Here is a 12915-nt window from a genome sequence, read left to right on the forward strand (position 1 = left end):
CAGAGAACTGTCCACGATAACTCCAAGATCTCTTTCCTGATTTGTCGTAGCCAAATTAGCCCCCATGTGCTAGTCACTGCTTATGAAACATAACTTTAGAGATTAAGGGCTGTGCATTTTTACACAGTTAATACAATAGACTTTCCCGGCGAGTATCGTGTCAGAAGTGTTTCAGATCACGTGACCAAAACCTTCCGATTGCTTTGGTGTCACTGAAGCCAGAATTTGTCCCATGGTAATTAGAGAGCCTGCCACTGCCTCCACAAGTCTCTAGGGGGGGAAATAATGTGCTTCTCTGCCGCCTAGTAGAGCCCGTGGCTCTTTGCTCTTATAAGCATCACCCACTAAATTTGTGCCCCCACTCCGGGAGTTTAAAACTCAAGCCTTCAGATTTGCAGTTGCAATTCAATTGCAAGTAGAAAAATGTAGGCGTAAGTTGCCCGTACACAGGGTGGCAAATAAAAACTGCACAGGAACACCACGCTGTCAAGATGAGCAAGATTCAGAATTCTGCACCAAAGGGTTAGTTCCAGCCCAGATGCAAGAGAGATTGGAATGTCTTTTGGACCAAGGGACAAAGAGGTCCTGCAAGGGAAATCCAAGGAGTCACTAATTTGAGGGAGAAAAAGTGAATAAGGAAAATGTATTTATTTGTTCCCATAACATAAGAACTAGGGGTTACCAAATGAAATTAATAGGTAGCAGGTTTAAAACAAACAAAAGGATGTTTTTCTTCATGCAGTGCACAGACAACCTGTGGAACTCCTTGCCAGAGGATGCGGTCACGACTAGGACTTGAACAGGGTTCAAAAAAGAGCTAGATAAATTCAGGGAAGTTAGGTCCATCAATGGCTATTAGCCAGATGGGTAGGAATGGTGTCTTCAGTCTTTGTTTGTCTGGAAATGGATGACAGGGGAGGGATCACGTGAGGATTACCTGCTGTGTTCACTCACTCTGGGGCATCTGGTACTGGCCACTGTCGGCAGACAGGATACTGGGCTAAATGGACCTTTGGTCTGACCCAGTACGGCCGTTCTTATGTGTTATGAAAATATTTAGGCTTCAGTTTCTGTTTGCAGTGATGGTCTGAGTTATCAGCAAAGACCAATCCCCCCCCCAAGGGAGGAAATCAGTCTATATAGAGAGTGTATATTCTGGTCTGCCAGGGTTTGACCCTGGGGGCCCCTACACCACTGTATTTACCTGCACTTCCGCTGTATTGGGGATCACAGCTCTGTTGGGAGCTGCAATTGGCCAGATCTGCTAAGGGGCAGGTAAATATGGTGGCAGCAGCCCACTTAGGGCTAACCTTGATGAACCACCTGCTGTTTTATTGCCCACTCCTGGTCTTCAGGAACTTAGTTTAAATGTTGCTTTAAACTATTTCATTAGTGTGCTGCTGAAGATCATAAAATCACATCTCTAAAAAATTATCATCCCCCACCCCGGAGTGTCGTCAGGATAAGAGCACCAGTTTAATAGTACTGAGAGAGCCCCATACATCCCAAGGATGGCCCTGTCTGTAGTGACACCTGAACAGGGCCACAGCGCTGTACTTCCTCTGAAAGACGGTGTACTTCCTCTGAAAGACGGTGTGCTTCCTCTGAAAGACAGTGTCTCCAGCTCAGCCTAGATGCTCTTCCAAAGGCCTTGCCTTGCTTAGCTCTCCTGAGCTCAGAGCCTGAAATTCTGAGCAGCCTTTGCTCAATCCATGCAAGTCCCAGAGTGGATCAAGAGGTCTGTATTTCCAACTTGCGGGGACGTGTGCTCTTTCTTTGTCTCTCTGCCTCTTAGCTTTTGCACTTCATACTGTGGTGCTAGCAATAGGCTGCACAAATGAGCTAATCTTTGAACTAATAAATCAGGGACTATGTGCTATATTCAGATTAAAGTCATGGCCCTTTGAAATGAGGCATAGGTTGGGTGTGACAACTTTTCCCTTTTGTCTGTTTCAGAACTATATGAATCCTCCGTGCTCTTCCCACCTCCTGCTATTAATATACCGTTCTCTGGGGACTGCTAACCCGATATCTATGCTCTAAAGCTTGACTTTGACACCTGCCAATTATGGAGAGAAGGTTTCCTTTCTCGGTGGCTTTTATTAGAACTCCTTTCAGTCAGGATGCTGGCAGCAACTGGAGGATGGCTTGGTACGTGTCTGAAGGTGTCCTATTTCCACTGAAGGGAAGGATGTTGATTCAGAGAGAAAAGAATTGGGCCAGTGCACCCACCAACAAAGGGGGAGGTTAGTTGAGGTAGAGACCTTTTGGTTAACATAAGAACGGCCACACTGGGTCAGGACAAAGGTCCAGGTAGCCCAGTATCCTGTCTGCTGACAGTGGCCAATGCCAGATGCACTAGAGGGAGTGAAGAGAAACAGGGGATCATCAAGTGATCCCTCTCCTGTCATTCATTTCTAGCCCCTGACGAACAGAGGCTAGGGACATCATTCCTAACCCATTCAGGTTACTAAGCATCGATGGACCTAACCTCTCTGAATTTATCTAGTTCTTTTTTTGGACCCTGTTAAAGTCCTGGTCTTCACAACATCCTCTGGCAAGGAGTTCCACAGGTCGACTGTGCACTGTGTGAAGAAAAAGTCCTTTTGTTTGTTTTAAACCTGCTACCTATTAGTTTCATTTGGTGGCCCCAGTGCTTATGTTATGGTTCACTGATGCTTTGCCAGCAGCATTTGAAGGCCGGTGTGTGGGAGAACGACAGTGTAAGGTGTCATGCTTGTAAACTGATTTCTCTATTAAACAGGGGCTTAGACGGACAGAGAGACTGTATAGGCCCGAACCTGTGGGGTGAACTTCTTTAATGTCTTCCCCTGACAGAGTGAGCCATTATACTTCTCTTCCCTGGACCCAAGCCTCCAGCTCCCGAGAATGTCCGGCCTGCCAAAATGTGCTGTGGAACATGCTGTGTTTGTGTGTTGGTTGCTGTCAGTCCTGGACTAGGCTGCACACCTGAAATTTGTTTTGCTTTGGACCTCCACATGGCTGGCTGCCAGCAAATGGTAAACAAACATGGCAAAACTATACGGTACATCGCAACCCAACTGGTCAATGATCCCATGCAATGTGCACATCTCGCATCGGCAACCATTGCTATTTTTGTTCCTTTCTTCCTAGCTTAGCCCTTTGTTTTACTCTTTTGAAACCCGGGCCAAAACACAGGCTCACAAAGAATGAGCAGTGGCCTACCAGAGATCTAGAGCCCTTTGTTGGATTGAGGAGGGGAGAGGCTCCCTGGGAAAGTGGCCCATGGGTTAAAAACCAAAAGTGGAGATGCGCAGGGTGCAGCAGTAGAATCAAAATTCCTAAGCAAATTTGACCAATCGTGTAAAGGTCAAAAGTGTCTGCAATTGGATAAACAAATCTTTGTTACCTTCCGTCTAATAAAACTGCCTGTGTTAAATGCAGGGAGCAAACACCATTATTCTTCAGTACAAAGAAGGGAGCAAATATTTTTCTCGGCACGTTGCCTACCGGTGTGAATCAAAAACCCTACTGAAAGGTGGAGGAGAACCTATTTTATTTTGATTTTTTTCAATGATTCGTGAAATAAGCCCCAATCATTTTTTAGTGTAATTTTTTTTCTAGCTTACTGTTTGTTTTAGAAACCAATGAGGTAAAATCTTGCTAGCCCTTGTTTTTTGGAGGCCATGCATTATGGGTGTGGCTGGGAGGGGGGAGAAGCGTAACAGGGTGTCCCAGCAGTGCCGTGCCTTAGTTCTCCTCTTGGTTCCCCTAGTCCGAGACCGCTACTGTGTATTCAGTGACCAATCCGTTGTAGCATTAGGTGCCGGTTACGTCTCTGGAAAATGAGATGAGCAGCTGTGTTTGTGAGGAGCTGGTTGGCAGGGGAGCCAAGGCACTGACCGCTCCTGCATATGCCTCCTGTAGATTGCGAATTAGAGAATAGGAGGGATGGTAGGTTCTTGTACAATGGGAGGGCCTTTGAGGAAGAGGAGCAGTAGGTAGCTGCAGGTCATGCTGGAGAGGAGTGACTGAAGCCACTGCTGTGCTGTTTTGTCTACTCCACTGGGGTCCTGTGAGTGAGCCAAGAATGCTTTGTGGTCAGCTGAGTCGAAGGCTGGTGATATCTTAGATAGCATCAGGAATGTGATGTGCCCCCCGTCCACTAGGGTTGACTTCATCCCGTGCCTAATTGCGAGGCTTCTTGAATTGGTAGATATCACACATCATCACTGCTTTCTCAGTCATTTTGTCTAGAATGGAAATGGCCGGGGATTGGTATGGGGACATTTGGCATCTACAGCCAGGGTTTGGTATTTGAAGATTGGTAAATCTCTAGTAGTTTTCAGGGAGGAAGGCAGGTTTGTGTCCCTGGTGATTTCTGTTACCACAGGCTGTTGTTGCCATCCATTGGCTTTAACGAGTCAGGAGAGCCTGGATCTGTTTCGCAGGCGGTGTCTCGAATGCCACTACAGAATTGTTGAGCTGCGATGAACCCAGTTCGGCCAAGCTCTGTCAGAAGGATGGGGCAGGTGATGCCAGAATTTACACCTCTGTTCATTGGCTTCGTCTCACGTTTGGTTGCTCTTGTCTGAGGGGCAAGAGACGAGCGCTCCGCAGCTGTCAGTACTTGGCTCTCATTAGAGGAAAGGTAATTGCTGTGCTTAGGGTAAACTCGCTGAATAGTGGAGCCGCATTCTTGGAAACTGAGCTTGTAACAAACTGGATTCTGTTTCCAATTAATTTGAATCTTTCCAGGGTCTTAAGATTATGCCCTCTCTGCCGTGTCCTGTTGGGAGTTCATTGGGCAATGGTTGAAGTCTTGATAATCAGTTTATATTCCCTACAGTATGATTTTAGGATTTCACATTTTGATTTCTATGGTTTAGGTGTAGAAAAAATATTAACTTAATTTCTCTTGGGAGTTTGCTCCCTCCCACCTCTCCCCCACTCTCTGTGGTGATATGAGTTAAACAGAGTGTATGTAAGGAGCCAGCTTGAACACTGAGAACTCATTTCAAAGCCAGAAGAGCCTGGATGTTCAGCTCAGCTTATCCATATTTCTGCTCCCTTGTGCAACTTCCTTAAATGATTGTCACTGTTCATTTTGAGGTGAACTGCAAAGGAAAAAAGGGAGGAGAAAGCCCCTAGTTCATATTGGGGAGAAGGGATGGCTCAGTGGTTTAAGCATTGGCCTGTTAAACCCAGGGTTGTGAGTTTAATCCTTGAGGAGCCCATTTGGGGCAAAAATCTGTCAGGGATAGTACTTGGTCCTGCTGTGAAGGCAGGGGACTGGACTTGATGACCTTTCATGGCCCCTTCCAGTTCTAGGAGATAGGCAATCTCCATTCATATATATTTCTGTGTCTCACAAGAATTCATCCAACAAAGAGGAAAAGAGCTGAGGTTCCTGAGAGTTCAAAGTGGAAACAGAAGTAATAGGCAAACCCCCAGTTTTTCATCAGGCTGGGAAAAGATACAAAGCTATACTCCCCTCCCTGCTCCCCTTCTCTTCAAGTCACCTTTAAGTAAAACAAAGGAGTGTACCAATGGAATTCCATGTGCCACTTTATACTCTGTCCTCACAATGTGCACTGGTTGGTTGGTTGGTTACAAGGGTGTTACATCTTTGTAAATGGTTGCTTAGAGGCAAGGGCCTGATCCTGAAAATTGCTAGGTGCCTATAACAGGGTCCAAAAAAGAGCTAGATACATTCATGGAGGATTGGTCCATCCGTGGCTATTAGCCAGGATAGGCAAGGATGGTGTCTCTAGCCTCTGTTTGTCGGGGCTGGGAATGGGCGATTACCGGTTCTGCTCATTCCCTCTGGGGCACCTGTCATGTGGCGACTGTCGGTAGACACGATCCTGGGCTGGCTGGATCTTTGACCCAGTACGGCCGTTCTTCTGCCTCCTTCCGGACGCTGAGTACCTTTTGGAAAGTCTTGGCAATGCATGTTGGGACCAAAATGAGTTGCTGAGGGAACGCTGGGAACACCGAGGGGGTCACTTCCCCGTGTGCAGCTCTTTCCATCCCATAAAGTCATTTGTATCATCATTTTGGTGCCTTTTTTCAAAAGCCCACAAACCCGCACAGCCCTCCGTGCTGTCTGTTCTCTCCGACAGAAGCTTAGCACCTACCCAGCTCAGTACTGTAGCCATGAGCTTTGCAAGTACAGGGCTTACGATCCTGCCTTGGCTGCCGAGGCACAGGTTGCCCTGGTTCAATGGGGAGCATGAAGATTCCTTGGAGGACAGACTGCAGAGCGACATCGCGCGCACCGACTGACGGTGGTTGGTGGCATTCATGGAGCAACAGCAGATGAGGTCGACCTGAGAAACCAGCGCTGACGGGGGAGATTGCTTTGACATGCGTGTTTGGAATGAGGAGCAGCAGCTCCAGAACTTTGGACTGCCCTAGGCACGATGGGCCGAGCTCAATATGGCCCTCCAGTGCAGGCACGTCAGAATGAGAGCTGCACCGACAACGAAGAAGGAAGTGGTGCTCACGCTATAGAAACTTGCCATCACAGATTGCTTCCAGTCAGTCTGAAATCACCTTGGAGCTGGAAAATCCACCGCAGAGGCCATTGTCATGCAAGTGTGCAGAGCCGTTAATCGCCTCCTGCCTTGTGATGCTCAGCGATACTGCAGGGCCCAGTAAATGGATTTGCAGCAGTGGGGTTCATGAACGGTGGTGGAGCGATAGAAGGCATACGCATCCCTAGTTTGACCCTGCTTCAGAGCACAGTCACGGAAAGCCCTGGCTATGCGAGCATTGGTGGTCCGTTAGAGACACTTCACTGTCATCAATGTGGGCTGGTCGGAGAAGGTGCAAGACGTACGCATTTTTGAGATCACAGGACTATTCAGAAAGTTGTAGGCTTAGACTTTCTTTCCTGACTGGCAGATTACCCCTGGGAAAGGTTAAAATGCAAGTAGTGATCTTGGACAACCCAGCCTCCCTGTTGCTCCCCTGATTAGTGAAACCATATACCAGCATCTTGATAGCACCAAAGAACGATTTAGCTACTGACTCAATAGGTGCAGAATGATAATTGAATATGCTTTTGGTCAATTTAAGGGGTGCTTGTGTTTTTTACTCACAAGTTTGGAGAACAATGGGGGGAAAAATCACAATAGTTATAGCTGCCTGCTGTGTCCTGCGTAATGTAGGTGAATTAAAGGGGAAAACCTTTTCACCCGAAGTGGAGGTGCTGAGTTTCAACAGCCAGATACAAAGGATTGTTAGAAGATCTCAACACAAAACTGTACGACTCTGGTAGGCTTTGAAAGGCTATTTGAACAGTAGTGCTTTGTTGTACTGTGCAATACATGGCCTGTTAGGTATTGTGTGGTGATTTCTCTCTGTCCAGGAATATAACATTGTCAATATATCTATTCATGTTGTTTGTAACTTATCCTAGGAGTTGTGCCACACTGTTGTGATCAGTAACTGGTTACTTTTAGACCTGCTCAGTGGCAGATGTTTCAAATGAATAAAGCTGAGTTATGTTTTAGGTAATAGACATTTATTTTGTAACAGAATTCAATGCAAAAGAACTCAATAAAGGAAGAGGACAGACCTCCGGTGGGGAAAGAGCACTCACGTCCATTGCAGCTACACCTGCACTAGCTGTTGTTTTCATAGTGTGTGTGCAGCTGCGATTGTTTTTAATGTTCCCCAGGGCAGAGTGGTAGGGCTAGAACAGGGGGCCCATGGGAAGTCTCGATATTGAGTTCTCTTTGGGTTGCCGAGGGAGCAGGCCCAGATTGTTGAACCTGCACATCCACCCAGAGTCTGCCGCATCTGTGCTGACTGCATGAGCAGCTCTGTTATGACCCGGTGCATCTCCCTCTCCTTTTCCCATGCCATTTTGCTCTCCACTCTTTCCTTCTCCAGGCTGTCCTGAGTGTTGATCCTCCCAGTCTTGTGCTCATTGTCCAGCGCATCACTGACTGGTAGGATCTCACTGAACATGTCAGCCCATGTCCTCTTCTTTCTCTTTATTTGGGTCTAATGTTCCGCAGGGGTGGCGGGATGGACATACAAGGCAGCAGCTGCAGATCAAGCACTGGTAGGTGCCATTGCCATGTTCACTACAGAAAGGGAAACTGAAGGTGCAGAACTCCCTTCCCAGATACACTAAAGTTAGGGATTGCTTGTGCACGGTGCCGGTCCCGGTCCCATGGGGACTATGGCCCACAATGGGGTCAGGAAAATGATGTAATTGATCGATTGCATGACTCTGGTAGCAGACCTAACCATGTCAGTTACAAGATCAAGAACACATATTCCTGTTCATCCAGAAATATAATTTATGCCATCATGTGCCAACAGTGTCTGTTTGCTATGTATATTGGACAAACTTCTCAGACACTGTGGCAAAGAATCAATGCACACAAAACAGACATCAGACAGTTTCACAAAGAAAAAACAGTTTCTTGCCATTTCAACCAGACTGGGCATTGTCGCAATGACCTCACTACATGCATCCTGCTTCAAAGAGACTCGATAGCACCAAAGAACCAGACTACAAAGAGAAGCCTCAGAACTGTCATTCATGCTTAAATTTGACACTTTACAAATGGGCCTTAACAAAGATGCTAATTATCTTACCCATTACAAAGATAGCTTCCCCAATTATCACCCGTAATATCATTATCTCATAGACACTAACCTCCCCCCTTCACCCTCCCTCTGTTCTAAAATCTGATTTGTCAATTTTATGTGTGTTCATTTTTTTTTTAATTGTATCCTTTGGTATATATGATCGTGCCAATTTTCTTCCACAATTTGACCTGAGGAAGTGGGTCTGGCCCACGAAAGCTCATCACCTAATAAACCATCTTGTTAGTCTTAAAGTGCTGCATAGTCCTGTCTTTTGTTTCTGGTAGCAAAGGACATTCGTACTGAATCCTGGCACCATTTTCCACTGGCCGTGGTGATTTCATAGAATCATAGAATCATAGAATAATAGGACTGGAAGGGACCTCAAGAGGTCATCGAGTCCAGCCCCCCGCCCTCAAGGCAGGACCAAGCTCCGTCTACACCATCCCTGACAGATGTCTATCTAACCTGTTCTTAAATATCTCCAGAGAGGGAGATTCCACCACCTCCCTTGGCAATTTATTCCAATATTTGACCACCCTGACAGGAATTTTTTTCTAATGTCCAATCTAAACCTCCCCTGCTGCACTTTAAGCCCATTACTCCTTGTCCTGTCCTCAGAAACCAAGAGGAACAAATTTTCTCCTTCCTCCTTGTGACACCCTTTTAGATATTTGAAAACCGCTATCATGTCCCCCCTTAATCTTCTTTTTTCCAAACTAAACAAGCCCAGTTCATGAAGCCTGGCTTCATAGGTCATGTTCTCTAGACCTTTAATCATTCTTGTCGCTCTTCTCTGTACCCTTTCCAATTTCTCCACATCTTTCTTGAAATGTGGCGCCCAGAACTGGACACAGTACTCCAGCTGAGGCCTAACTAGTGCAGAGTAGAGCGGCAGAATGACTTCACGAGTTTTGCTTACAACACACCTGTTGATACAACCTAGAATCATATTTGCTTTTTTTTGCAACAGCATCACACTGTTGACTCATATTCAACTTGTGGTCCACTATGACCCCTAGATCCCTTTCTGCCATGCTCCTTCCTAGACAGTCGCTTCCCATCTTGTATGTATGGAACTGATTGTTCCTTCCTAAGTGGAGCACTTTGCATTTCTCTTTATTAAACCTCATCCTGTTTACCTCTGACCATTTCTCTAACTTGCTAAGGTCATTTTGAATTATGTCCCTATCCTCCAAAGAAGTTGCAACCCCACCCAGTTTGGTATCATCTGCAAACTTAATAAGCGTACTCTCTATCCCAATATCTACATCATTGATGAAGATATTGAACAGTACAGGTCCCAAAACAGACCCTTGAGGAACTCCACTTGTTATCCCTTTCCAGCAGGATTTAGAACCGTTAACAACAACTTTCTGACTACGGTTATCCAGCCAATTATGCACCCACCTTATCGTGGCCCTATCTAAGTTATATTTGCCTAGTTTATCAATAAGAATATCATGCGAGACCGTATCAAATGCCTTACTAAAGTCTAGGTATATGACATCCACCGCTTCTCCCTTATTTCATCTCATCTCACTCCTCAGGGCAGCAAAGGCAGAGAGATCCCAGCTTCTGCTGGAGTCCCAAGGCTGCCCATGCCTGTATGTTTGCAAAGTTACTGCTTACTTTTCCATGCCAGTATCTTATCATGGAGGAAGAACTAAAGCAGCCTTCCCTAGCAGCAGAGGAGAGCAGAGTACCTCCATGGCAATGAGGTAGTGAGGGGACGTGATTTACCCGGTAAGCCTGTGGTGGAATCAGGACTAACACCCAGGTCTCTAGTGTCCCAAACCAGTGGGCCATATATTTAATCACACTACTTTGTGCCTAAGGCATGTGGGCTCTGTCTACACTGCCAGGCTATTTTGAAATAAGCTTATTCCTCTTCACAAGCAGGAGTTATTTCAAAATAACAACAGGCTTGGTAGTGTGGATGCTCACCTTGTTACTTCAAAATAACTCCCCAGTGTGGACATGCCCTTAGAGTGGAAGTGAACATCTCCTAGGGAGTCTGGACAAGCGCTGAAAACTGAACCAGATCTCTTGAGTGCCAGTCACATGCTTTAACGACAAGTCCTTCAAGTCTACAGGTCCCCAAATCCCTCTGGTGAGAAAATTGGAGAGCCTGGGGGGGGTGTCCTAAAAAGAGACGACTAAAGCCTACTCAGCACTAGTAAGCGATGTCAATGTAAGCAGCCTTGTGTTGACCCAGTTGTAATGTGCCTACACTTAAAACTCTCTGCCACCGTTCTAGGCGGCCCATTACACTGAGGGTGCATCTACACTGCACCCTTAGCTCCATAGAAGCTACGCAATTTGAGCTACACAAAAGTAATATTCAAAGTAAATGTATAGCAGATATAAACGTTCAAGTGAGCAAAATCTTTGCTGTACCAAATTTAACTATAATTTATTTTTTACTTACAAGTATTGTTCTCAAGGCTCAGTGAATGCAAACTACTGATCTAAATATTTTTAAAGTGTCCAAAAATATTGCGCTGGTTTCTAAAGTGACATAATCCGCCGCACCCTCCTCTTTCATACACCTGGTGTTTTGTGAGCGCATTTCCTGCGGCATGGATGGCTCGGAGAGAGGGTGACAGCTGGGATTCTGAACTATTTTAGAGCTCTGAACAGATGCAAGTTCTCGTAATGCTGCAAATGTCTGCAAGCCATCCCTGTTGTGTAGCACACACATAGCGATTTGCGAAAGGGGGGGGGGGATTCTGAATAATTGAAATTCTACGTTTCCCATCGCCTAACTGAGAAAGTAGTCATTGTACTGGCAACTTAGAGTCAAACTCTGCTGACCAGATCCTCAGCTGGTGGAAATCAGAGGGACTTTGTTGGACTCGGTGGAACTATTCTAATTTACACCAGGTAAGGATCTGGCCTTCGGTCACATAATATTTAAAGCATAATGTGTCCCCTGGGGCATGTTGAGGTCTCTTGTGGGTGTTCTGGGGTAGATGTCATTCCCTCCAGCTGCGTCTGCAGCCTGTGACACCAGATGATGCCTCTGTGCTTCCCTTGTGTCTGGGGGGGGGGGGGGGGGGGGAATTGAGCAGTCGAAAACCAAATTCATCAACCCTCTCTTGGGTTGCCTCAGCCTGAATTCCACTCCAAAGTGCTGAGCAGAGAGCCCCTGCACATCGCTGCTCTTCTAGTGTCAGAGATGTTGGATCCTTGAGCAAGGTCTCTCCATGGCTTCCTTGTGAGCCCGACAGTGGTTCCAACGCTTTGCAATTCTTATGAGCCCATTGAGTAAGGAATGGGGCAGCATTTGCCTCCGGATGTTAAGCATATATAAGGCTGGATCAAGAATGCCAATAATCTTCTATTGTATGACTAGCAATATACAGGGATTTAAAGCGCAACCACGTTTTATGCACCAGGAGACAGAATTATGGTTGAACTTTCAGCTTTAGAAAATTTCCTGAGCACTGAATATTTGACTTTAGAAACATAATAATTTATTAAGATCAGCTCTGGCATTTTGTATGAAATTAATATTTCTTGGTTTGCACAAAGGGCATGATGGAAAAAGAAACTAGTTCAAGTTATTGTATGATCTTTGTCTTGGAGCTAATAGGCTTACATAGTTTGAATATGAAACTTTTGGACTTGATACATCCTGAACCCAGTCACTGGGGCCTTCCAAAACTGCCTATCCTTAACGGTCTTACATTGGTTTTTTTTTTCTCTCTAAAAATGTTGCATTCAACTAGTTCAAGTATCTTGAGTTATAGATGCTAAGACTAGGGGGGAGGGTGATGGGTTTCTAGTGAAATTGTACTTAGAAGTTTCTAACTAAAAATGCTCATAACTTTTCAAAATCTGAACCAATTTGTTCAAACATTTGGCTTGGTAGTTAAACGTCAATGAAATCGACACCAATAGTTATCTGAAAGTTATTGTCAGAAGGGGTAATACATTTTCAGAAAACCAAAAAGAAAGGAGAGACAGTAGCTACATAAGAATGGCCATGTGAGGTCAGACCAGGGGTGAGCAATAATTTTTGAAGGAGGGCCACTTCACAAATTTAGGAAGTGGTTGTGTGCCACCCCCAAAGGGGCAGGGCCTGATGCAGAAGGGGCGGAGCCAGGAGACTTGGGTCCTTCCCTGCCCATAGAACCTGATTGGCCTGGGGGTGGGGGAGCACATGAAGCCTTTGCCCCCCACCCCACTGTGCCAGGGGTGCCCAGTGCCTAGAGGGAACCGCCAGCCGTTTTGAGCAGCTGGCAGTTCCCTCTGGTGCTGCACACTTGTGGCAGGGAGAGGAGACTTGGCACACTCCATTCCCAGGTCTCAATTGGC

General features: G+C 46.0%; 1 protein-coding gene and 1 long non-coding RNA gene across 8 annotated transcripts in view; one reads left to right on the top strand and one right to left on the bottom strand.

The window, feature by feature from the left end:
- Window positions 1-12915, top strand: part of SLC24A3 (solute carrier family 24 member 3) — a 341570-nt gene that overhangs the window by 71573 nt on the left and 257082 nt on the right. Inside the window, exon 1 of one of the 4 annotated variants that reach the window (XM_075925775.1) lies at window positions 10945-11478. The exons of the other annotated variants lie outside the window; for them this stretch is intronic. The gene's annotated coding sequence lies outside the window, so the exon portion shown is untranslated. Of the gene's footprint in view, window positions 1-10944; window positions 11479-12915 lie in introns of those variants that run through there. 4 annotated transcript variants of the gene reach the window in all.
- Window positions 1-12915, bottom strand: part of LOC112545065 (uncharacterized) — a 61838-nt gene that overhangs the window by 21424 nt on the left and 27499 nt on the right. The window lies entirely within an intron of this gene.

Source organism: Pelodiscus sinensis, chromosome 3 (genome assembly GCF_049634645.1).
Source record: "Pelodiscus sinensis isolate JC-2024 chromosome 3, ASM4963464v1, whole genome shotgun sequence".
NCBI classification, from domain to species: Eukaryota; Metazoa; Chordata; order Testudines; family Trionychidae; genus Pelodiscus; species Pelodiscus sinensis.